General features: G+C 45.4%; 1 protein-coding gene and 1 non-coding gene across 7 annotated transcripts in view; both read right to left on the bottom strand.

The window, feature by feature from the left end:
* The window catches only part of GRIP1 (glutamate receptor interacting protein 1), a 687322-nt gene that overhangs the window by 285469 nt on the left and 374401 nt on the right, over positions 1–27452 (bottom strand). The window lies entirely within an intron of this gene.
* On the bottom strand, positions 5383–5485 carry LOC128562915 (U6 spliceosomal RNA). Its single transcript, XR_008373611.1, has one exon. It is a non-coding gene; the product is annotated as a U6 spliceosomal RNA (small nuclear RNA).

Here is a 27452-nt window from a genome sequence, read left to right as displayed (position 1 = left end):
CTGGGCTCTGGAGCCACACTGCCTGGGTTGGAATCTAGGATTTGAGCTAGGACAAGCTGCTGAATCTCCATGCCTCAGTTTCCCTAGCACTCACAGGATTGTTACTGAATTACATGAGTCAAGACTTGTACACTGAGCACCCAGTGGCTCATGCCTGTGATCCCAGCTGTCTGGGAGGCTAAGGTGGGAGGATCCCTTGAGCTTAGGAGTTCAAGACCAGCCTGAGCAAGAGTGAGACCCTGTCTCCATTAAAAACAAAAAAAATTAGTGAGGTGTTGTGGCGGGCACCTGTAGTCCCAGCTACTCAGGAGGCTGAGGCAAGATGGCTTGAACCTGGGAGTTTGAGGATGCTGTGAGCTGGGGTGACACCACAGCACTTCAGACAGAGTAAGACTCTGTCTTAAAAAGAAAAAAAAAAAAAAAGATATGTACATAGAAAAGCACCTGACATCCAGCGAAAAATGTTGTAACCATTAGTAACCACCCACATAGGGCTGTTGAGAAGGTTGAAGGCCTTATCACAGATAAAGTGTTCAGCACAGTGCTTGGCGTCCAGGGGCTGGGGTGTTACCTGCTGTTCTCATGGATGCTGCAACAGTAACCATCATCAAGGGGAGGGGAGCCCCAGCACTGGGGGTGCTCAACACTGGGCATCTCCCACCCTAGACAGCCAGGTCAGAAGCCTGTCGATCATGGGCTGATGCCTGAACTCAAGTTGCCAAGGGGCCAGCTCCAGGGCTGCACATGACCTGTAAGTGTGCTTGTTTTACCTGAGTAATGTTTAGAAACGTTCTGAAGAGGTGCACACCTTGAAAATGTCTGCAGTTCATTTACAATTATCGATCTGCAGCTTCTCTTAATAAACCAAGAGCCTAACCCACAAGGGGCCTGCTCTCCTGCGTGGCCATGCTCAGCTGGGGCTAAGCAGCAGCTGCCTCCTGGTGCTCCAGGGAACCTGCTCCCCAGATCACCCCAGTCCCCACGAGGCTCCTCCATTTGCCGTGTTACCTGCACGGACCTCACAGGCACTTGAGTTTTCTGTTCCCTCCCCAGAATCTATTCTAGGCCTCCTTGGGTGAAATGCCTCGTAAAGAAGGGTGCAGGCCCTGAACCATCTGAGAGCCTGACACAGTCAGGGCAGCTCTCCCCATCTGAGAGCCTGACACAGTCAGGACAGCTCCTGAACCGTCTGAGAGCCTGACACAGTCAGGACAGCTCCTGAACCATCTGAGAGCCTGACACAGTCAGGGCAGCTCTCCCCATCTGAGAGCCTGACACAGTCAGGACAGTTCTCCCCATCTGAGAGCCTGACACAGTCAGGACAGCTCCTGAACCGTCTGAGAGCCTGACACAGTCAGGACAGCTCCTGAACCGTCTGAGAGCCTGACACAGTCAGGACAGCTCTCCCCATCTGAGAGCCTGACACAGTCAGGGCAGCTCCTGAACCATCTGAGAGCCTGACACAGTCAGGACAGCTCCTGAACCATCTGAGAGCCTGACACAGTCAGGGCAGCTCTCCCCATCTGAGAGCCTGACACAGTCAGGGCAGCTCCTGAACCATCTGAGAGCCTGACACAGTCAGGACAGCTCCTGAACCGTCTGAGAGCCTGACACAGTCCCCATCTGAGAGCCTGACAGAGTCAGGACAGCTCCTGAACCGTCTGAGAGCCTGACACAGTCAGGACAGCTCCTGAACCATCTGAGAGCCTGACACAGTCAGGGCAGCTCTCCCCATCTGAGAGCCTGACACAGTCAGGGCAGCTCTCCCCATCTGAGAGCCTGACACAGTCAGGACAGCTCCTGAACCGTCTGAGAGCCTGACACAGTCAGGACAGCTCCTGAACCGTCTGAGAGCCTGACACAGTCAGGGCAGCTCTCCCCATCTGAGAGCCTGATGCAGTCAGGGCAGCTCTCCCCATCTGAGAGCCTGACACAGTCAGGACAGCTCCTGAACCGTCTGAGAGCCTGACACAGTCAGGACAGCTCTCCCCATCTGAGAGCCTGATGTAGTCAGGGCAGCTCTCCCCATCTGAGAGCCTGACACAGTCAGGACAGCTCCTGAACCGTCTGAGAGCCTGACATAGTCAGGACAGCTCCTGAACCATCTGAGAGCCTGACGTAGTCGGGGCAGCTCTCCCCATCTGAGAGCCTGACACAGTCAGGACAGCTCCTGAACCGTCTGAGAGCCTGACACAGTCAGGACAGCTCCTGAACCATCTGAGAGCCTGACACAGTCAGGGCAGCTCTCCCCATCTGAGAACCTGACATAGTCAGGACAGTTCCTGAACCATCTGAGAGCCTGATGTAGTCAGGGCAGCTCTCCCCATCTGAGAGCCTGATGCAGTCAGGGCAGCTCCCCAGCAAACGCGCCTCATGTGCTATCAGACCCCAACACCCACTTACAGAAAACCTTCCTGCTTTAGGGTTTGTTCATGGACAGGAAAATATCCTTCATCCTCACTCCTCCTTAGGTTACTACTGCACCCACCGTGCTGTAAGGGAAGCCGGTGATCTTAAAATAGTTAAGTTATGGAGATGCATACAAGGAAGGACCCGTCCAGATGGAGCAGATGCTCTGAACTGATGATAAATTCAGTGGCTGGTTTGGCTGCAAATTTGGTGCCCGCAACACAAAAGCATCATCTGTGTTTGTTATCTAACTTCACACCCTGGACACTTCTCAGCTCTGCTGCTTCTCCAGAGCTGTTACTACCAGGCTGTCCGGGAAATGAGTCTCTCCTGCAGGACACGTGGCTGCCATCTGCTGGGCCAGCATCACACTGACTACTCGGAATCACTGTGTTTAAGATGAAAATGCCCCCCAGACAGGGCACCTAGAGCAGGGCACAGCAGGATGTGAGTCTGAGTGCCCTGGGTCCCTGCCCTGGACCAGCCATCACCACATGGGGCTGTTATTAGAGGAGGCGCAGAGAGCAGCCACCACGAGATTTGTTGTTTTGAGTTTTCTGAAAAACTTATTATTTTGAACTACTTTCAGAGTCACTAACCTGAGAAAATAGGACCGAGAGTTTCTGTGTATCCTTTGCCCTCGCACTAAGGAGCTCTCATTCTGCAGTTGCACAAACCAGGGTTTGAATCAAGACTCTAACAAGGTCCTGCAGATGCCACAGCGCCAGCTCATAGGAAATGCTTGGTGTGCGCACCACCCTGGTATGCTGCTGTCACCTGCTAGCACCAGGTCCCTGACTGTAAATGAAGATAATAGAAACAGCAAGTGCGAGGCTTACGTTTTATTATTGGCACAGTGGTTGATAAATAGTAACACTGACTATTTTTGAGACTGGCAGTGACAATGACTATTGTCATTATTTCTGAGGCCCCGTGTTCTCCCCAAGCCTTCTTTGTTGAGTGCATGGTCATGCTGGGCCCTAGATATAAAATCATGACCAATCACTTCCATGGAGATTCTGCCATATCCCACGGGGCTGATGGTGGTGATCAGTCCCTGGATGACCACAGCAGTAGGCATCACAATGACCTGGAAACACCCAAGGCATGAGGGCAGAACCAGCTCCTGGCTGAGGGTCCGGCTAACAGACACCTACTTTTGTGTTGGCTGTGAGAGCTGATACCTTTCTGGAACACTGAAGTCTCATTGATGGTTGCCATTTTAATTTCTGAAAGAAAGGCAAATCATTTCAAAATAAGGAAGGAAAGCATTTTATTCCCACTTCCACATCACCTGTTCCTCTCTAAGTTGTAAAGACTACCAGGCTGCCCACGCAGTGGAGGAGACATTTTTAGGAGGAGAAGAGAATTCTGGAAGACTTTGTCCATGGCATTGGCTCTGGAGGAGAAGGAGCAGGGCCTGTGAGAGGGCCTCGCTGGAGGAGGACCCAGCTTGCTGCACCAGTTTTCTCTGAGCTTTTGCACATGCTAGTACAAACCTCAGCAGGTGGCTGGCTCTCCCTCTGCTCTCAGTAGCAGCACCTGCTCTGGAAATGGACTGATGAGCCCAAGGGAGGCCCACACATCTGGGCTGGACCACAGGGGAGGGGACGGCTGCCTCGTCCAAGCTGGTGTTGCTCCTCTCTTTGGCTCTGCCCACATCCACCACTAATGGGAAGGCTCCTGGGGCATAAATCTGGAAGACCTTGTGGGTGGGTGTGGGGGAGGCCACCTCATCCACTCCTGTACGCTGGCTAACAAGAGCAGATGTGAGCTGGGGTGGGGGGCACTAACAGTGCAGAGATGAGCTCGATGGTCTTCATTTGTGAGGAGCTTCTTAAGGGTGGGGTTACTGAAATTACAGAAAAGAATGGAAATATTTAATGAATGCCTTTCTGCAAAGTAACATATATGCACAGGGCCACTTTGAACAGGTGACAATTGCATGGCCTAGATGTTATATTTGCTGTAATAGGATGTGTGGAAGCAGAAAGGGGGTACCTCATGAGGTGGACAGATAAGGGAGGCAGTGAGGAAACAGTGGGGAAGCTGCCTGGAGATGGTGAGTCTGTCCTTGGAGAAGCTGGTAGAAGACAGACCAGGTGCTGCCACCGACAAGGGGAACACAGCTGGGAGGACAGCGAGAGGGGAAGAGAGAGTCAGACCAGAACATCACTGCAAATTTGGGAGACGCTAACAACAGGTAACATAACTACTCACTCAAAACTCCAATTTTTATGAGGACAACTCATCACAACACTCCCTGCCTGAAGGGCCTGAAAGAGCCCTTCCCTGTCTCCATCATGGTCCCTGGACCCAGCGGAGACACGGAAATGCAAGTCGACATCTAGATTTATACATACTGATAACCCTGCCTGTGCCCGTCATTGTTAAAATTTCCTTTCTGATGAGTAAATAGCTACCTTAAAGTAAAACGCTAATCTAAATATCATTAAGGACAGAATAACAAAGAAGAAATTCTGTAAGTTTTCTATTCCTAATAGTCATAAAGGTCAGAGGGCACACACAGCATTAGAGGTGGAGTACATTCAACAAGAAAAAGAAATTTAAGAAATAATTCCAGGCACACGATTTTAGGTCCAGGAGGCATGTTAGGTAGGTTACACCCAATAGATTTGGCAGGTACTCAAAAAAAAAAAAACGCTTGTTGAGTGAATAACTGAATGAACTTTCCACTTCAGCGGTTTACAAACTGTGCTTCCTGCTCTGGTTCTATAGAAGTAACTTCTGTACAACAATGAAGTTTCACACTTGCTATGAAGACAAGTGTGATCCCAGCCTGACATACAGCAGGTGTTTCACAAACATTTGGTCATGAATGAGCAAGTGTGTATATAATCTCAGATTAATATGAGGGCACAAACAATTAGGTTACAGTGTTTGCATTTGTTAGGTAAAGTCTAAGTTATAGTTGAGCCTTTTTCACCCAGGAGGTATGCCATACAACCTTACCAAAATATGGAACGCTTCCCAAATTTTCATGTCATATGTGTGCAAGGGCCATGCTAATCTTCTCTGTATCATTCCAATATCAATACATGCACAGAACAAGTAAATATTTTAATAAATAGAGTACTAAAATATTCTGAGTTTGGACCATACACGTAAGGACCACAGTCCGAAGGGTGACAGAGACCAGTTTCTCTTCTCTCCTGACCTGTCTCGAACTTCACCTTGGCCATGTCTTCCTCAGCACCAAGCGAAACGGAAAAGTGACAATTACTTTCACTTCAGAGATAAGTGGGAAGGACAAATCTACGAACTGAGCAAAGCTTCTGGTGTTCCTGGGGAGAGGACTATTATGCCATTAACTTGTTATTACAAGTGAAAACACCGCTGTTGCATCTTTAAACAAACCATTTCTGAAAACACTGCAAGAATCTTCAAGGAGGAAGTGAGCTGGGTAGGCTGCAGGGAAACCGCTAACAAACAGACCCATCTGGCCCTGAGACTTGGGCTCACTGAGGGCTCAACTGGGGCAATCACAAACTTAAGACCCTCCTCTGGGGTGTGTGGGGAGGGCTGGGCATGTGATGTCACAGGCAGTGAGCTGCATTCAGGGAAGGTGACACCGACTCTCTCTCTTTGTCCATCGAGAGCCCCGATTCTGAGATAAATCCAGGAGAGACAATGGTGTAAGGGAGATGGAAAGGTATTTTATGCGGGGTAGTCCCTTTGCAGGAAGTTCTGCATTCCTGAGACTGCATTCCTCATGGCAACATAACAGACAAATTGCTCTAATCAGAAAATGCAAACCAAGACCCCCTCATTAAAGAGATGTAAGAATAAAAACCTATCGATCCTCTTTTTATTGATCTGGGGCATACATCTAGATTTATCTGGACTATAGAAGCAGGAAAAACCCTTCCATGCCCAGAATTAAGTAAAGAAAAGAATATCAAAAACAATGCTTTCTAAAATATTTAAAATAATCAGAGATTGGAGCTTGAAGAATGGAGCACAGCCCTAACTGGACCTGTGTGGCCGGGTATGGAGATTCACGAGATTTTACCTCCAAATCTTTTACTGCACTATCAATATGCATTTGGACTTAAATATTTCCTGAAAAGAATCCAGACACCAAAAATATGACCAGGCATGAGAAGAGGCAATTAAGAGGACAATTAATTACACCTGATTTAGAAAGGAAGCTGTCAACTATAAACATCATTTTTTAAAACATGAGGATGCTTAGTGTCTTAAAAAAATACTATCTATTGAATAGTAAAATTTGCACATGGCCTGCGCCCTACTTTGATTTGCACATAGGATAGACACACTCAAACGTCCCACTGTTAGGCCAAAGTCCATATATGCAGAGCAGAACACCCCAGAACAGCTTTTCTCCAACTATTTCTCCTTTCTGTAAGTTTAGCCACCAAACCACTCATCTCCTAGGCTCAAAGTCTGGGCAGAGTTATTTCCCTTCTCTTGCTTTCGCCTCTAGTACCTCACTGTTACAAGACTTGTAGAAAGAAAATGCCCAGGGCTGGCTGTGGTGGCTCACTCCTGTAGTCCCGGCATTTTGGGGAGCCTGAGGTGGGAGGCTCGCTTGAAACCAGGAGTTGGAGACCAGCCTGGGCAACAGAGCAAGACTCCCTCCTGCACTCATAGCGAGGTGCCCTGGGACGCTGCATGTCACCAACCTCGAGTTGTTTCATAAACATCAGCTCCGTCTCCTCAGTGTGATGGCCGGTACACACCCACCAGTGACAGACACACAGGGAATGCTCAGTAAATACCTGCTAACTAAACCTCCTTGAGTTAACATCACATTGCCCTAGGTGGCGTCCTTGTGCAAACCTTTAGCAGAACGTGTTCACGCAGGCGTCACATGGTCACTTTGTAACAGCCAGCTGCCTAAGGGGTCATCACTGTCTTATTAGAACTCCAGCAATACAAGCAGGGAAAAGGTTGTTTTTAAGGAAGCTGATGTTGTAGTGAATGCAGTCGTTCCAGAACCTAGCCTCAGACATTCGACTGTCACTGAACAGGTTGTACAACACCAACTCCAACCCCACTTTGAGAAGTCTGGTTGTGACTGAGGGAGAAAAGGGTGTGCAGATTCCTCCTGGGTCACCCTGCCGAGATAGGGCTTCTACCATTTCTGTCTTTTCATACCAAGCTATATACTCAGTTGGACTAAATTTTAAACATCGGCTTTATTATTCTACATTCATGATATTCCATTAAAAGGTGACCCCTAGGTGCATTTAATTCACTCTTCAGAGGAATGACTCTCAGATAGTGTCAGAGAAAGACCAGATGCTGCTTCTCCTTGTGATACAATGAGGTTTTCATCTAATGATGCTCTGGAATTACATTGTCCTCACCTAACTGGATTCTCTTATGCTAAATTCATTTTTTCAGTTGTTCTCTTGATAATTTCTAGTCACAGTTTAAATACCTAGGGTGGAAATTTCTGATCTTTTCTTCTAATGACAGCCTGCTCTATGCATATGGCTTGCTCTGTGCATGTTACAAGCTCAAAGAAAACTACACTTCAGAGAAAGCACATATCTAATTACAGGGAAAGGGGTTACAGAGTGGCCACAAAGGCAGGGCAGTAAGGGCACCCTCAATTAAACGTCACCCCAACCCGGCACAAACGCTGTACAACACGATGCTAATAGTTTTTTTAACTTTACCCAGAAGCTGAGCACAGGGGAGGCGGGTAATGAATCGCCAGGACAAGTTAATGAAACGCTGCATTTAACAAGAGAAAGACCAGCAAGGGGCGGGGTATTCCCTGTAATCAACAGAAATGAGTGGAATTCAAGGAATAAAGTGATGTAGCAGTCTTGTGAAAGATCATCCAGACAATTCTTGTTAACTTCAATCAGGTTTAAAGAAACACCATGACACAGGTGACATGCAGGGGACAAGTGCCTTCACTGTGCTGTTGACTCTTCACAGAACCTTGGAAATAGACAGTTACACTGCAGTGTTGTGACTTCCAGGACAGAGATGGACACAGTGGCTGAAGCCTGGGGCAGGAGCCCCGACAGCCTGGGTCTGTGGGAATGGCTGAGAGGAAGAGGGTGGTTTCCAGGTTTGAGAAGCGACTTACAGGGACTGGGGCTCCTGGAGTGTGGACGCAGCCCCGGAGGCTGGGCCTGCTCGTGTACAGTGGGGGGCGTGTGTGCCGCGTGTGTGAGGGGAAAGGTGGGGAGTTACTGTTCAGTACACACCGAGGTTCTACTTGAGACGACGAAGCTTCTGGAGCCGGCAGCCTTCCTTCCTCTCCAGGCATTCTCTGCTCCTTCCCTCTCTCACCCCGCTCTCTGCTTCCCTTTCTCTCTCTCTTTCTCATCACAGACCCCCATATTTCCTCTCTAATATTAAATTATCGCTTTTATTCTAAAACGAAACTTCTGGAAACATGATGGTGATGTCTGTACAGCACTGAGAACGTGCTAAATTGTCACTCAGACACTATTAAAATGCGCAGCACTCTGGGAGGCCACAGTGGGAGGAGCCCGGAGGCAGGGAGGCCACGGTGCGAGGAGCCCGGAGGCAGGGAGGCCACGGTGGGAGGAGCCTGGAGGCAGGGAGGCCATGGTGGGAGGAGCTCGGAGGCAGGGAGGCCACGGTGGGAGGAGCCCGGAGGCAGGGAGGCCACGGTGGGAGGAGCCCGGAGGCAGGGAGGCCATGGTGGGAGGAGCCTGGAGGCAGGGGATCCAGACCAGCCTGAGCACCATAGTGAGACTCTGTCTCTAGAACAAAGTCTAAAAATTAGCCAAGTGTGGTTGGTGGCACCTGTAGTCCCAGCTACTTGGGAGGCTGAGACAGGAGGATGCTTTGAGCTCAGGAATTAGAGGCTGTAGTGAGCTATGATTGTGCCCCTGGACTCCAGCCTAGTCTCAGAAAAACAAAAAAGAAAAGGCTAAACTTTTTTTTTTTTTAAAGAAAAACAAGTGGAAAAAACGAGTTTTTTAAAAAGAAAAACAAAGGTAGGAGAAGGCCCATGTGTGTCAGGGAAAGGGATCAGACAGCTTGGACACAGAAAATGCAGCGGTCGACCAGGAGGGACATGTCTGCACCAAGGGGGCAGTACCACTGGCCCCCTCCAGAGCCAAGTGGACCCTCACACTAACACCAGAACAGGCTCCAGTTCAACAAGCACAACGCGGGAAAGAGAAAATCAAATACGTAGACGAGTAAATACATCATCTTTGGATGGGGCAGCATTTTCAAAGTACTATATAAAAGGAATGAAAAAAATACAAAGAAAAACTGAACAGCTTTAGATGCTAAAAAAACTCCCATGTTGAAAAATTGATAGGCAATCAGATTGTTAAGAATTTAACACAAATATGAAAAAGGCTAACATTCTGTGAAGAACACATGAGGATCAATAAAAACATCAACAAGACAAGTAGGAAATGAATAAAAGATGCAAGAGAGCCTCGCAAGTATAAACAACCATCAACACACGGCAGGTGCTTCGGCCCCACGCACACGGCCGCGCCCGCGGGCTCCGGTCTCTGCCCCCAGCCAGGGACGCGCTCGGCAGAAAGGCCTAGAACCGCGGCAGGACTTCCGTGTATCACCAGTCTTCCCCCCGACTTACAGGTAAAATTCTGCCGATCTCTCCCCCTGTTCCTCTAGAATCCAGACGTCCACCCCGGGCCCCAGCCCGCGCCTGGCCCTCAGGTGGATCCTCACGCGGACCCTGCTATCTCTGTGTCGCGCACCGTGTCCCCACGAGGGCTGACTTCGCCACCCACCACCCCAGAGACTTGCTGAACGAATGAATGACTGCTGAGGACTGCGATCATTTTTACTTTTCTGTTTTCCGTAAAATTCCATGATTACCTTGTAGAACTTTTCTATTACAAAGAACAGCAATAGAAGCCACTCACCATCTTCAGGACGTGGCCGGAGACTCGTGGAGACCACATGGGCTGAGGCTAGACAGCAACAGGCCGAAGGAAGTGCTGCGGTCACAGCAGGCCACGCAGAGGCCACCTGGACCACAGCAGCCCCACCCCCACCCCCCAGACACGGGTTGCTGGGCACAGGCTCAGGCCCTGCAGGGCAGGTGCACCTGCTCAAAGCCTACCTAGTCTCCGTGAAAGGAAAATGCCAACTCTGTAAAGTAATTAAAGAAGGTTTATTCTGACTGTACGACCACCGCCAGACCACACGGTCTCCAAGGCAGGAAGAAAATGCACCCTGGTGATACAGCGTTTCAGGTTCTTGGTGGGACCACAGATCAGAGGTAAGACAGGATTCATTCACATAAACAAATAATACAAAAACTACAAAAACCAAAGCTCCTGGCAGAGAACCCAGGTAGAGAGCAAGCTCTCTTGCTCCCTCTCCTAGTCTGTCTCCGGCTCTCTGCTCCGGGTATGTATAGTTGGGAGGGTGGGGGGGTTGTTTTGCCTGAACTCAATGTTTGCTCTTAGGGCCTGGGTCTTCTAAAGTTACAACCAGCTGTCCATTTAGCAGTGGGGTAAGAATTCTCAGGCCCTGGAAACTCACATGAACTTGACCAGCCCCAGAAAAGGTGGGATTTCCCCTTCAGCCACAGGGCGGGGTGGGGTGGACGGGGGAAGGAGACCCCAAGGCGCCACCCATGAAATTGACCAGCCAGAAGCTCTGGGAAGGTGACCCCAAGGCGCCAGTGTCTCTGCGTGAGTGTCTGATCCCTCCAGCCCGCTGGTTGCGCCTGCCCGCACCATCAACACCCCTGGGGCTAAGGCGGCATGTCTTGGCGCCACCTGTCTTGTATCACTGAGGGCCAGACTGTAGCGAGGGTTTGCACATTGGGGAGATGCAAATGCAGCAGTGGCTGGGACCCCCAGGACCCCGGCGCGTGTCTGTGCGCACAGGAGTGTCCGCTGCAGACCACGGGCTTCAGCCCAGGATGAAGCCTCAGTGTCGAGCGTCCCCTGTGACAGAGCCTCTGACCACAAGGGCAGAAACCACACTCCAGCCTTCCCAAGGGCCCTTCTACTCCTGGGGCTCCACTTGCAGCCCACAGGGGCCCGGAGGTGCCTGGGGGACGAGGGCGTCAGGAGGATGTGGGGTTGCCTCGTGCAGGTCGGGGGTGCCCCAGAACCAGCCCTCTGAGTGCACGGCCCCTGCAGACTTCCCATGCTTCTCCCGCTTTTGATTGAACTCCTTTTAATTTTTCTTTGTTTTTTTAAAGACAAGTCTCAGGGTTGTCTAGGCAGAGTTCCCTGGCATCAGCCTAGTTCACAGCAACCTCAAACTCCTGAGCTCAAGGACTTCCCAGAGAGAGCTGGGATTACAGGTGCCAGCACCTCCAGACCATCACTCAGCTATTCTTAGTTAAGTTCCTTAAATAACATGAAGTGACTCTTAGGAAATGATGATAGGAGGCCACACAGCTGTGAGGTGCTGTTTTTGCCACACAGCTTGTTCACCATCCCTGAGCGTCCTTACCCCAGGCCTGCACCGCGTGCTGTTCGCTGCAGGCAGAGGCCCTGTTCACACCTAGCAGAACCAGATGGGACAGGGCTGTTTACAGCAAAGTCCAGCCTGTGTGCTGCAAGCAGTCATTAGAAAAAGCACAATTTCCGTTTCAATAACAGTGGGAAAATGAGTCAAAGTCCACCCAAAGTCCACTCTTATTTTTTATTAGTAAACTACAAATCTCAACATTTGTAGATTGTTCTAGGAAGACTGCCATTTTGCAGCCAATGTTTCTCACTTTATACTTTTAAAAAACTTTGTTCTTTTATTTAGGCTACTTAGTGCTTGTCGTTAAAACACTTTACAATTATACGCAGTTTTTCCCTTGACGGCAAAGACTTTCACAAACACCCCAGAGCAGACACAGGCGCTGTCAGTGCTTAGGTTAAAGCTGAGAAAAATGTCAACATAAAGATAGCTGCAAATATTGAAATAAGGTTTTAAAATACATAAAATGAAAAAGAAAAAAAGCATCATTTCATTTATTTCACCCACTGAGTATTACTAAAAAGTCTGTGCCCTACTGTGAGACAGCTACTACATAGGAGTCAAAACTAATAAGAACATCTGTTTATGATTTATTTTTAAGTTTGTAGTAGTAGAAAAACATAAACAAGCATAACGAGCTGGCTCCCTGCTCTGTCCCTGCAGCTTACAAACTGCAGCCAGTTTCCCCACCGCAGCTGCCTCCTGAGAACTCTGAGGAGTTGGCCCTTAGATTGAGACCCAGGAAATTATTTAATAGTAATTGTTATAAGTGTTGATTTACACACTTATTTTGATAAGTTAGAACATACCATACAAACAAGCAATGTGAATAAACCTTGCTTACATCCAGTCTCTAAAGTTTGATTTAAAATTGTGAACACTCTTTTCCTTCTCTGAGTAGCAGTGTAGACCTTGGGCTTTACTCACTGAACAATCACTGACTGAAAACAACACAGACGCTGGAAACTGGTGCTGCCTGCCGGAGCTGGGCACTGTCCTCACCCTCTGCCAGGACGCCTTCCTAGAAGGGCAGGTCCTTCAGTGCAGCTTCCTCCCCTGCTCTCCTTCCTGATTATTCCTGCTGCACAAGGCTGTTGTCCAGGCATTCCTAAAATTCCTTTCAATGCTCAATAATGCTGTGTATTGGGACCCCACACACTTGTGTTAAAACAAGGCTTCATCAGTTTACCATTGATATTATTATTACACTAGAGAATAAAAAATAAATTACTAGTGTCATTTAAAAAGTATATTTGAAATAGTATATGATGCAGGATTTTTTTTAAAAAGGAGTCTCCTAATAATGTTAACGGAGGGTCTGTCTTGCCTGAGAGAAGTTATTAACAATTTTGAAAAGAAACCAAAGAAATGAGCATTTGTGTAATAGTTCCTGTTCTAATAATGCTACTAATAGTCTGAAGGGGGATCTTTTCAGAATCTCCTTATATTGTTTTTTTTTTGCAGTTTTTGGCTAGGGCTGGGCTTGAATACGCCACCTCTGGCATATGGAGCTGGCGCCCTAATCCTTTGAGCCACAGGCGCCGCCCTGATACTGTTTTTGGAATAAAGTGAGCTGGCTCATAAAATGTCCACAGCCAACATGACTGGCCTCCTGGGGCAGGTGGCAGGGGGCAAGGGGCACAGGGCAAGGGCTAGGGTCAGAGGTCAGGGGGCATGGGGTGGGGGTAGGGGCCACGGGGCAGGGGGCAGCGGTCAGGGGGCATGGGGCGGGGGTAGGGGCCATGAGGCAGGGTGCGGGCACTGCATTTGCACACGGAGAGGGTGTCACACAGGTCACTCGTGTTCTTTCACATCGATAATTTATAAACAGAATTAGACATACCTCCCCAAGGAATCAGACATAGCAAATGAAAACTAGTAATTAAAAAGAAATAAAAGAGAAATCTAACCTTTAAAATTTTATTTGTTTGAATTTTAGAAATCTAACAAAAGGAATTTTTTTAAGCATATTAATTCAAGGTGATGCTAAATATTTAACATACCAGAATTATGTTTTGTTAGTTTGCTGTTGGGTTCTATTAGGAAATTTTATTTGTAATGCTTATTTTTTTTAGTTTAAGGCTGGGTAGAAAATTAAAACAGTATGTGAGTCAGAAGAACAAAGATGCTCATGTTCATGCAGAAAAAGGACAAATAAATTTGTGGTCTGTCCACAATGAAGATACTGAAGTTAGGGCATCTTTATGTTTAGATCATGTGTATATAATTAAAAATTGTATGCATATACATTTCAAAATCCAGAAATGAAAGCTTGTATTTACTTTTTCTTCAACGGCCCTTAACTATTAATACATTTAGTTGTGGTTGACTCCCTCTACTGGCTAAAGATAATATTTTTTTTGTGAAGTCATACATTCTTTTTGCCAGGATGTTGACACATGAAATAAGCATACTTTGTAAAACATCTGATAAATTATCCCTGATAAACATTACCATATGACATTATTTTCATATCCAGAGAAAAATTTATATGAAAGAAAAGACAGCATACCATCATGAATTAGAACAGAATGAAAAATAAGAAAAAGCTCCCAGGGAATTTACTGTAGAGCATAAGAAAGGAAACATCAAAGTATTTGGAAACATATTTTAATGCTTATCCAAGTGGTTGATAATCATATTCAAGGAAAAATAACTTTCCAAATGGATGAAGAACAAACCTTTATACAAAGGGAGCCCCATGCACTGTTGGTTAACAGACTCTGGTTCTTGAGACGTCTGCACAGGGGGGGCATAATGATTAACAGGGAGTCATCATTCTTCTGTACTTGCTAAATCAAAAGTACTGAAAACTGAAATTGTCTTTAACCCTTTTGTGGCAAAACCGACTCGAGGCTAAGTCTTTATCTGTCCTACTTGGTGTGACTATCTGTGTGCTTCACTGACTTAGCATTAATTGCTTGATTACTGTTCTTGAATCTTCTTTGAGAGGTAGCAGGTCATGTGGCCCACAGATAGTGCAGATGTGTGGGGCTATGTCACCTTCTAACCCCTGACAGTCCAGGACAGCACCTCTGCCTCGAGGACTTCTGATAAGGGACTGTGAACATACAAAAGAAGAAACCAAAAGGGGTAAAGGAGTGTTCACAGGAGAGACCAGGGTGTTTAAAGGAGGGGTCAGATACTTCACAGGGAGCGGCTATTTACTCAGCCCATTGGTAGTCGTTTGATACAAATTATCCCCAATCTGTACAATATTGTATAAAGAAAAATATCGCCATCACTTGACAGATGAGAAAACCAGGCTCTGTGAGGTTGGCTGCTGCACACAAAGGTCCCTGAGTGGCAGGACCAGCCTCTGGGCCCTGAGTGCCCTGGCTCTGGGGCCTCAGCTTTCTGGCTGTACTGCCCCCTAAGACGGGGCCGGGAGGGACCTGAATCCAGATGACATCAAGAATATTGGTGGGGGTGTGTGTGTGAAAATACTGCCGGGAAATAGAACTCATATTTCTGGGATCAAAGTAGGGATAGGATTTACAGGTACAACAGTGATCACAAAGATGAGAAGAAATTTTACATTAAAAAACAAACTTTTTTTCTAATAGGAGCTGTTGAGATTCATATTTCAGCTCAAGATAAGGAGGCATTTTGTAATTTTCAGAGACTGTGAGCTTTCCAAGGGCGAGCTATTGGTCTGCACTGACACACACCAAGCTACACAGTAAGCTATTCAATGAACATTTGTTAAAGTAATTAAGTGAGCAGATGAGAAATGAGAAGCAGTGAGCTGGCAGCTTGCAGCTCCTCATGGCCGGTCTTCCTGGCAGCCGTGTAAGTGCTCACTGTGTGCCCAACACCAGGGGGCCCTTAAGCCAGGCCTGTGTGGTCCCTCCATCCTCAAATGTGGCCCGTACACAGCACGGGACCCATTAAGCCAGGCCTGTGTGGTCCCTCCATCCTCGAATGTGGCCCATACACAGCACAGGACAGGCGCTTAGCAAAGGAGAGCTGAAGGGAGGAATGTGGTAATGACGATGTCAGCAGACATCCTGTGCTACAAATTGCATTCCTGCTTTAAAATGACGTGCTTGTAACCACCCTTGTTTACGTATAACTAAGGGGCTAATACCCAAGGTTGAGTTGTACATGTAGGGTCAAGCCTTAAGATTTTTGCCTTTTAGTCTAGGATTTAGATAATCTATTACCTATACATTTAGAGAACCCAGGGCTGGGACATAACAACTCCATCTACGATGATGCTGGTCACATCACAGATACAACCGCCCAACAGCTACAACCAAACCAGTCACTCTTGCTGGAAATGAGAGGGGATCCAGTAGACCCTACACAAAATAATTCCTCTGGGCGTGTGATGGTCATAATGCAGGTATTTCACATTTACAGCTCTGTAGAGTATTTTTGTATAAAATTTCTATTTTAAGGATAAGAAAATGCAGATAGTACAGAGTTGCCATGTGAGGCACACAGCTTTCCCTGTTATTCATACCTTACATTTGCCTGGCCCACTGGCCACACTTAGTGAATGAACACTGACAATGACCGCTCACTGAGCCTGCAATTTCTTCACATTTCCCTAATTCATCCCTCCCATCCTTTTCTGTCCCAGGATCCTGTCCAGGGTAACACATGGCCTGGAGTTGTCCTGTCTCCTTAAGTTCCTCTTCACTGTGACAGGTTCTCAGACTTCCCTTGGTTCTGATGAACTTGACAGTTATGAGAAGTACAAATCAGGTATTTTATAGATTGTCCTTCAGTGGGGATCATGTTTTTCTCATGATTAGACCAGGGTTACATGTTACTAAGTGGGAAGTGCCCCTCTCGCGCAAACCAAGGACGCACCTGACTCACCACGTGGAGATCCCTGCGTTCTCAGGCCCCTCTGCTGTAAAGGACTTTTCTTTTCCTTTTCATGCTGTACTCTTTGGGAGGAAGTCACCATACATAATCAACACTTGAACAGTGAGGATTTATGTTCCATCCCTCTAGAGTGTTTTTAAACATAGAAGAGGGTAGAATTATGTCTTAAGAGAGAAGAGAAAGAGTTTGATAAATACATAAAATGCACCCTGCCTTTTGGGAGATTATAAACAAACTAACTCCACTGAGAAGTTCTCCACAGTTTCCTTTTCATGGGAGATGAGCATGTCACTCATCACGCATCTTCCATTGCTTGTAAATATATCTTATTCTTGAGGTGAGATTAATATTTATTTTTAAAAATATTTCATGTAGTATTTTCAAACTCCATTGCTTTGTTTCAGCCTATATATTAACTTTCTCACATCTATAAACAAAATGCAGAGAAACAAATGCACGTTCCCTGAGAATTTACTGTAGCTACAACCCTCTGAGTTAATGGTCCTACATACAAAGAAATCCGACCTCCCGTCAGGCATTTTGCAAGGCCTTTATGATTAAGTGAATCTTAACATAAATAATGCAAGATCAATAACATACTATAGCAAATAGCATCTAAAATATTCATGCAATTCCTAAAATAAATAAATAAAACCACAAACTGCAACTCAGACTAAGGCCCCTAAAGGGGAAGGGATACAATGTGTGAATGAGTCTGAATATCTCTGACGCCTTCACAGAAGAATCTTCAGCAGCTTTCCGCCCTTCTGTTTCACGTTCCACAGAATATGAGAGTAGTACAAAGCACAGCATGTTCTAAAAATACCAGATAATATGGGGCGTTTGGCTCAGATATGGTCGATATGTCCTCAGGCAGTCTGTTGTGACTTCCTAAAGGGTGTTTTCCCCTCCTCCTCCAGATATGGTGATATAATTTACGTGAGCAACATAGAAATAGCTCAGGGTATTGCTCCAGACAGAGCTCAGATGGATAACATGATTTAGAGCTTGCTTGCTTAGATTCCTGCTTTTAGAAAAAAAGTCTTTTTAAATTGTTTGGTTAAAAGCATATTTAATAGCAAAACAATGAGACTGCAGGATTTTAACAATGCGTACTCCTAAAAGCATCCATTTAAAAAGAAAAAACAAACTTCCTAAAAATGAATTCAAAATCGATGCATCCCAGTTGTTCATTAGTAAATACATGTCTGAGAAATATAATTTTATAAATGTTTAGATAAAATATTTAGAGATTTCTAAAAATTTATGTGTATCATTAAAGCATCAAGAAAGTTTTCTGGGCACGGTAAATTTTATCTCACTATAGATCAACAAAAGGTCTTTGACATTAAGAAAATTAAGTTGCTTTTTTTTTTTTTGAGACAGAGTCTCACAATGTGGCCCTCGGTAGAGCACCATGGCATTACAGCTCACAGCAACCTTAAACTCTTGGGCTTAAGCAATTCTCTTGCCTCAGCCTCCCAAGTAGAAGAAAATTACGTTTTATCCAAGCCATGGCATTGTTAATAAAACAGAGCCGTGTGAACACTCCTCTGAGTCACAGATGCTGAAGGGGTGGGTCACTGTGGGTCACCATGTGAACAGAAAGCTCAAATGGTCTGAGACTCATAAATCGCTTTTAAAAACAAATGTTCAGGGTGGTGCCTGTGGCTCAGTCGGTAGGGCGCTGGCCCCATATACTGAGGGTGGCGGGTTCAAACCCGGCCTTGGCCAAACTGCAACCAAAAAATAGCTGGGTGTTGTGGCGGGCGCCTGTAGTCCCAGCTACTCAGGAGGCTGAGGCAAGAGAATCGCTTAAGCCCAGGAGTTGGAGGTTGCTGTGAGCTGTGTGAGGCCACAGCACTCTGCGGAGAGCCATAAAGTAAGACTCTGTCTCTACAAAAAAATAAATAAATAAATAAAAATATTCATACAAAACTACCACATCAGCAAAAAATCTACTAAACTTAGGTATCCAAGAATTATAGTTTACTTTTTGTATTTTAAGTCTTGTCTTTCTTAAAAACAGGATTTTAAGAAAGGGACAAGCTTTTTAAAAACACAGGGACTTTCAAAGCTTAAAATTTAATGCACCTCTTGCTCACCATGAAATGAAATGTGCTATTTCCAAGCAGTTTGATTTCTAACAACAATTTACACTTTTGTATTTTAAGGCTTGGTGTTTACCACTGAAAAAATTTTATATTAATGAAGTCATCATAGAAGTGTGATACTTTTGGTGACAGGAAAGGGATGTAATTTATGAATGAAACCTACTATAATTGTTTTTTTTATTTATTTAATGTTTTGAGACAGAGTCTCACTGTCACCTTGGGTAGAGTGCTGTGGCATCATCATAGCTCACCGCAACCTCAAACTCTTGGGCTTGAGCAATCCTCCTGCCTCAGCCTCTGTAGTAGCTGGGACTACAGGAACACACCACAACACCTGGCTAGTTATTTTTCTTTCTATTTTTAGTAGAGATGGGGTCTCACTCTTGCTCAGACTGGTCTTGAACTCCTGAGCTCAAGGGAGCCTCCTGCGTTGTTTTCCCAGGGTGCTGGGATTACAGGTGTGAGCCACCTCGCCCTGCCTCCTATGAATATTCTTAAGATCTCATGTGATTTGGGAAAATGGCACAATCTTGATTCCAGCATGGAACGGTTAGAATGCTGTGTATGGGGATGCTAAGTGTCTTGCGTGGTCAGCATGCTGACAGGACGCACGTACTGTTTCCTGAGGGACAGCGGTCAACTTTGAACTCAGTTTTGGGTGAATTTATGATGTCAGTGCATCTTGTGCACACAGAGGTCATTCACAGTGCATAATTATTTGGGCATGAGCAAACACAGCTAAACGGCAGTGCAAGGCGAGCACCCTGAGGAGAGGCAGCATTGATCTGTGCTTGTGACATTATTTGTGGTTATTTGCAGTTCTGACTGTAATTTTACAGACTTGAGGTCAAATTACACTTTCAGGGGTTGCTGCTGTGTGACCTTAGGGGAATCACTTTCTTCCCAAACACAGCGTCATCATCTGTAAAACTTGTCTGGTAAAGCTGTTAGGATTAAATGGGACAACAGCGCAGCAGGTGGGGGCCCAGAGCTCGGCACTGCCTCTGAAGTCCCAGCACTTATCTCCAACGAGAGTAATGAGTTTTGCCTGCCTGTCTTTCCCCCAGATGGTGACTCAGCAAGGGCAAAGTCTGTGTCGTTTTCATCTCTGCGTTCCTGGGAGTATATCAGCAGGTTATTAAATCCAGAGCAAATAATGTCTAAAAACATGATGAATGAACACTGCGTACTGAAAAAATTCAAAGTACTTCCACAGACCACTGCTCTTATCTTTATTATAAGCTTTCGCACTAGAAAAGATAGAAAATAGACCAGCAGCCTACTTTTCTTCAGCTTAAATAACCCAGTACCCTTCCATCAAAAATTTCCTTCCCTAATTTTTATCTTTTGACAGTCAATCCTCCTACTTTCTCAGAGCCAGAGAGGGTGACAATAGTTCATCTACTCACAGCCTAAGCAAAAGGTACCTAGGAAGAAGAATCACCTCTTAGCATTCAAATTTCTAGCCAGAAGTCTCACTCCTCAGCATGATCTGATCTCTACCACGTACCAGGCAGTGTGCAAGCATCAGGGATAGTTGAGCAATACGTGAAACAACCTCTACTTAAGGAATTTAAAATATAGAACCACCTGCACTAAGCTAGGCCAGGCTCTATGAAACACTTTGGTGCTTGTCAAAAACATAGATTCTTGGGTCTCCCCGCACCAGCAGGACCAGAATTTGTGTCAGGAGGCACCAGCTGTCAGCACGTCAGGCTCCCTGCCCATGCTGTGCCTCTTGTCCGAAATGCCCCCACGGGCCACCACCTCCCTACCCAAACGGTGGCTTACAGGTATTCCGATGCTACCTCTGCTAAGAACCTTGGCCGACAATTCCCTCCCCATCTATAGTTAATTCCTTCTTTCTCTGACTGTTTACCTGGTACCTGTCACCATTGATGGCAAACTCACCATTTGCCTCTGCTTCCCTGACTGGCCCAGGGACTCCATGAACAGGAACCAGGCCCCCTTCCCCTCGGCATCCTGGTACTCAGCACATGCCTGGCCACAGATGGTCAGGAAACAGCAACCAAATTATAAATGGGAAAATTCTAAAAGCTCCCTCATTAAAAAAGTTGGGAATTTCTGGGTGGTGCCTGTGGCTCAAGGAGTAGGGCACCGGTCCCATATGCCAGAGGTGGCAGGTTCAAACCTAGCCCCAGCCAAAAACCAAAAAAAAATAAAAATAAAAAATATAAAAAAAAAAAAAGTTGGGAATTTCCTTAGAGGTAGGCAAGGGTAAAAAAAGAAAAAAAATCATTTAATTCACACTGCTGCTCACTCGCTGACACACCACAAATTCCACACCCTGAAGGATAGTTTTGATTAAGATGTAGAATTCTCTCTCTATATTTTTTAATTTCTCACCAGATGTCCTTAGTTGCAATTCTTGAGCCCACTACTTGGTATGCTGAACCAATGAGAAAAGTGATCTTTGTTTCATTTTCTGAGTGTTAGTTCACTTTGGACTGACTTAAATCTAATGAGGACTTTTTAAGAAAATAAATCTAACATCTAATTCATAACTTAAGGATTTGTTGAATTCAAGATGTAAAATATTTGAAGTAAAATTTTCTGTTCATTCTATATTTCATTGAAATTAAAAAAATTTGGAACAAAAACAAGAGCCCATAGAATTAATAAAAATACACAAAAGATCAGTGAAAAACATGAACTGGTTTCATTATCAATTTGATTGGCAGATGTGTCCTCTAAATCTTTTACTTTCTATTCTTTCACTATAAAAGTTTGTGTCAGAATCTATCTAAAAATAAATATATCACAAAATTGCCATTTATCTGTAATTGTGCTATTAATAAATGGACTCTTCAAAGGATCTCGGTATAAAATATTACTTCTTTTTATTATTTTTGAACTGTCAACAAGTAATTAATCACTGCATTTTTCCATGCACAGTACACAAAAATATTCTTCTTCAGAATGTTTCAAGAAAATCGCATGTCATTGTCTTACTTGATGAGTGTTTGTTATGATGACTTCTTCAAAAGTGTTACCCCCTCTGTATACTTGATGTATAGTGTTCCAATCTTCTAGGTGGGCAAGCCAGAAAATGGGGAGACAGCTTCGATTCATTCCTTACCATCCATCCATCTAATCCATCCAATCATCTACGCCATCCATCCATCCATCCATCCAACCATCCAATCCAATCCATCCAATCATCTATGCCATCCATCCATCTTTTCAACCATCCAATCCAATCCATCCAATCATCTACGCCATCCATCCATCTTTTCAACCATCCAATCCAATCCATCCAATCATCTACGCCATCCATCCATCCATCCAACCATCCAATCCAATCCATCCAATCATCTACGCCATCCATCCATCCATCCAACCATCCAATCCAATCCATCCAATCATCTACGCCATCCATCTATTCAACCATCCAATCCAATCCATCCAGTCATCTACGCCATCCATCCATCTTTTCAACCATCCAATCCAATCCATCCAATCATCTACGCCATCCATCCATCCATCCAACCATCCAATCCAATCCATCCAATCATCTACACCATCCATTCATCTTTTCAACCATCCAATCCAATCCATCCAATCATCTACACCATCCATCTATTCAACCATCCATTCCAATCCATCCATCTGTCTATCCATCCAACCATCCAGTCTATCCATCATCCATATATCCATCCATCTACCCTTCCTTCCTTTCTTCTATCCACTCAACCATCCATCCACCCACCCAATCCATCCATCTATCCAATCCATTCAATCTATCCAATCCATCCAATCATCCAGCTGTCTGATCCATCCAACCAGCCACACCACCCATCTGTGACAAACTGTACATGGCAGTCATCTCTTACAGATGCCTCCTCCATCCTGTGCCCACTCCACTGCTCTAATGCAGGCTTTCACATCTGTCTTTTCTCTTCCCTCCTCAGCTATAGCTACTTTCAAGCTGGAAAGTCCTCATCTGTTTTCTACCATCAAGGCCATAAAAATCTAAACAAGTCACACAGGGCCTTTCATGATCTTCCTCCTAGGCTAACTCTGTATTTGCCCCCTCAGACACCACTTGCTATGCTACGGCACTTTCTAGAACTTGTCATGTGGCTTGCTCCTCCTTAGACAGGGAGTGTGCTGCCTTGTCCCCAGAACCTTGTGGGGATAAGTCTCATCACTTATTGGGCTGACAAACTCCTGTTTTACCCATTCCTATTTTCTACTAGTAGCTTGACTTGTGTGTATTTTGTGTGTGTGCCCGTCCAGATTAAACCTATGGGCAGAGTACTTGTTTCCTTCTTTGTTGCCCTCATGTCAAAGACTTATCTGGAACAAGGAGGTAGATATGGGTGAATGAATGAGTGGTGTCTGCCCCACCTGTGCCTAAACTGGTCGTGCTCAGCCCTGTGCCAGGCACACTGAAACAGGGGAGCGTGTACCCGGAGGGGTGGGGCAGACCTGGGAGGCCCTTAGTTCAGACACACGGTGCCGCCCTCACCCCCTTCCTCCTTTCCTCCTGTGCTCACTGATTCCTCAGTGGGAGCTTTGACAAACACACTTTGGATCTAGAAGTTTAAGAAGGTAAGAAACGGTATTTGGAAAAATTTAAGATAATTTTTGCCTCAGAGGAACACTGAGTCAGGATAGTTGATCTCTGGACACCCCTTAGACAAAAAGCAGCCCTGCCCGCCCTGGGCAAGCGTCTCACTCGCTCCTCTGGGTTGTCCTCAGGGAGGCGCTCTGGAGACGTGTTGATACTTGTCTCTGCTCAGGAGGACTTGTGCTAACATATAGGGTAACAGGTATTGTCTTAGGAGAAATGAAATACCTTTCATTTTTTGAGGCCATTTTCCTTATCTAAAAGATTATAATATCCCCCACCTTGTTAGGATGGTCTAATGTGATAAAATAAAACTACTTCTGGGCGGCGCCTGTGGCTCAAGGAGTAAGGCGCCGGTCCCATATGCCGGAGGTGGCGGGTTCAAACCTAGCCCCGGCCAAAAACCAAAAAAAAATAAATAAATAAAAAATAAAACTACTTCTTGTAGTCCCAGCTGCTCAGGAGGCTGAGGCAGGAGAATCGCTTAAGCCCAGGAGTTGGAGGTTGCTGTGAGCTGTGTGAGGCCACGGCACTCTACCGAGGACCATAAAGTGAGACTCTATCTCTACAAATAATAAATAAATAAAACTACTTCTGAGAAGCATTAAAAAAAATAAACCCAAACACATTTATTATTTTAACTCCCTCTTATGTGAGTACATTTAATTTCCATTTTTTCCTTAGTCAAGTTTAACTAATTTGAGAAAATACGATTTTTAATTAGGAGGGAAAAGACTTGGCAGTTTGGTCATGGGTCTCCTGACCTGACCATTTATCAGCGGCCCCTGGAGACACATCCAGGCCTAGCCCAGACCCGGGAGCCAAGACTGCAGGGAGAAGCCTGGGGCCTGGATGGCACATGTTCCTTGAGGGCCTCCAGCAAGCAGCTATGCTGAGAACTGCTGTTTTAGGTTTAAAATCCTTTAATAAGATGTTCCTCAAAGTGGAGACACATGTTAAGGACACAGACGCTGGGCTCAGACAGACAGAGCTGACATCTGGTGGCTCACACACCTCTCCTCCTCTTCATGACTGTGGTGATGGCATCACCAGGAAACACGTACAGGTCGGGGGACTCAGGAACAAGATGGAACGGGAGGAAGGGGGGTTGGGGTTTAAATTTAACCTTTTGAAACACTTTAACGTTTGATGCCCTTATAAACTCTGTGCTCTTCCACTCTCTGCACAAGAAGCTCAGGCTTGTCCCACTGTTCTAATTCTACTATTTTAATGGTCTCCCCTCCTCACTTTTCACCACCAAACACACAACTCAAGAAAGAAATTGATAAAACTGCTGAAAATCTGATTACTATTTCTGTAACTCTGCTTTTATAACAGAATACATTCCAAGTTCCAAAAAACCCTAGTCATGAGTGATTTTTACAAACACAACTTATTCTTAGATTAAAAACTGTTACCCTGGAAAGAAAAGTCCAATAAGTGATAGAACATACATATTTATAACAGCCTGCTCTTATTACTAGACAACTTTTGGCAGAAAATCATTTTTCTGGATTTTGTAGACAGAGGGCAGCATGTATAAGCCAACTGTGTAAGCAAAAGCCGAGGTGCCAAATTCACAGAAAATGCTCTCTTTAAAACACCTTTGTATAATGGTCTTTTTAAACCTCAAAATATTTAGTCATTTATACTGGGCTGGAATTTTTGTTCACTGAAAAAAAAAAAAATTACTACATGGCCTAAGAAGGCATTTCTTTCTTTGCCTTTGAAAGTGTACTGGTCTGCCTTTGGAAAGGGGACACACAGATGTGACACCAAGCAAAATGCCAGAATACTCAATAGTTAAAAGTGATAGCTGATCTTGTCATGCTGACATTATGCAAATTCAAGAGATGATTGCCGGAGTGGTTTACATTACTGCAGTTGAGAAAGAATTAAACATGTTACCTTCAGCAAACCATTTTAAAATCAACTTTATGGCTGCCTCCCTCTTAAAAGAGTGATGCTCACTGAATAGTGGTCAGATTGGCCTTTTCTTTCATTATAAACCATATTGCACCTAAATGCATTGTGTCCAGTTATAAATGATTAAGTTAGTGCAGTTTAAAAGAAACTGATTTTGAGTCTTATTTGGCATTCTGGAGAAAGTCCCTGTTCTCAAGTTTGGTTATGGTGGCTATCCTTGGGTACAGGTCAGTGAATGACGGTTCTCTCGTATAGGAGGTGACTGCTAAGTGGCACCGTCCTGGGGAAAATGTGTCCCTGAGCTCTGACCGCTGGCCGCGTGGAGTCATCACAGCATGGTTTCCATAGAAATCTGTCCCCAGCTTTTCACTCTGGTGATTGCCGCTCCATTTCCATCAGACCCCCTAACTGGGTTCCCCGCAGACTCCCCCACGATGGCGGGTCAGCCCTCCCAGACTGCCACGGTATACTTCACAAGTGCTCAAGGATTCCTCTTGCCTCACGTCACCATGAGTCACTGACCCTTGAGAAACAAGATGAGGGGCTTCTTCTAAAATGACACTAAGGGTTGTTTGCTTGCTGAACCCCAAAGCCCACTGTAATTTTCCCATTTCACAAAGAGAGAGACAGCATGGTTAATGTTCACAGTAATGGCCTAACAATTTATAAAATAATAATGACTAGAACTAAGCTTAAAATTCTCCTGAGCTATTTTTTCTAAAAGAGAGAATTCCAAGCTGCACTTCTTAGAACTGGTACTTCCGTAACGAAGTACGGAAACAGGAGGGTTAACCAGTATAAAGTGAGATTCTGCTCTCCAACACCCTTGTGAGTATGTGGGAAAGATGCTGCTGCGCATGTGGGTCATTATAAAAGTTTGAGACACACAAAAAAATCAAGGAAGTTAAAACCTGCATGGATTGGGCAGCGCCTGTGGCTCAGTCGGTAAGGCGCCGGCCCCATATACCGAGGGTGACAGGTTCAAACCCGGCCCCAGGCAAACTGCAACCAAAAACTAGCCGGGCGTTGTGGCAGGCGCCTGTAGTCCCAGCTACTTGGGAGGCTGAGGCAAGAGAATCGCTTAAGCCCAGGAGTTGGAGGTTGCTGTGAGCTGTGTGAGGCCACGGCACTCTACCAAGGGCCATAAAGTGAGACTCTGTCTCTACAAAACAAACAAACAAACAAACAAACAAAAAAAAAACCTGCATGGATGGAAACAAACGAAGCCCTCTCAGCAATACCAATAAGCTGAGCACGGTGAAACTTGCACAGGTGAATCAGAAAGGATGCTGTTGACTGTTTCTTGGTTATGAAATAACGGACTGTAACATAGTCTGTCTCAAAACTTTCATAGTGACCCATGTACAAATGTTTCCTAAACATTTTTGCTCTTTTATCATAGAGTACCTTTGAAATCTAGGTATTTACAGAGCAAAAATGATGCCCAATTAGGAAATTTCTGAGAATGAAGAGAGGTGCCATCAATGTCCATCACTGGGAAGGAGGAACCAGGATTTTCCTGGGTGGGACGTGTGGTCACCATGGAGAGGCAGAGAACAGGACAGGACAAGACACCTGGGAGCTGAGGATGAGAGGGGGGCAATCGTAACAGTGACCCAGTTTCATGGCTGTATATGCAGGAAGATGGGCATTATTCTGCGTTGCTCTGTAAGGTAATAATGATGACAACAACAACAATAACAATGATAAGAGAAAACGACACAGAATTTTGCACAACTAAAAAACCGAACTTTCTAGTAATTATATTCATCTAACATGGGAATCAATTCTGTTTGGAAGATGAGAGTTCTCTGCTCTTCGCCCAGAGACATGTTAAACAGTGAGGGATGCTGCATGAGCTTGGGGCAAATGACTCTAAGAACCAGCAAATATTCTTACAATTCTGTGATTCAGCTGGTAGGAGCTCATCGCAAACCCCTGAGACACTGCCACATATAAACACGACTGTTTAAAAGGAGGACTCAAAAATGTCCTATAACCTAACTTTTTCCAACTCACCGTTTGACCCAGAAGCCTATGAAGAATTCGCTAGTGAACAAATGAAACATCAACAGATTTGAGGAACTGAGTGTCAAACAAGTTGAGCTACACTG

This window comes from Nycticebus coucang, chromosome 12, assembly GCF_027406575.1.
Source record: "Nycticebus coucang isolate mNycCou1 chromosome 12, mNycCou1.pri, whole genome shotgun sequence".
Lineage (NCBI taxonomy): Eukaryota > Metazoa > Chordata > Mammalia > Primates > Lorisidae > Nycticebus > Nycticebus coucang.
The sequence above is the reverse complement of the archived record's forward strand: the minus strand, read 5'-3'. Positions and strand labels throughout refer to the sequence as shown.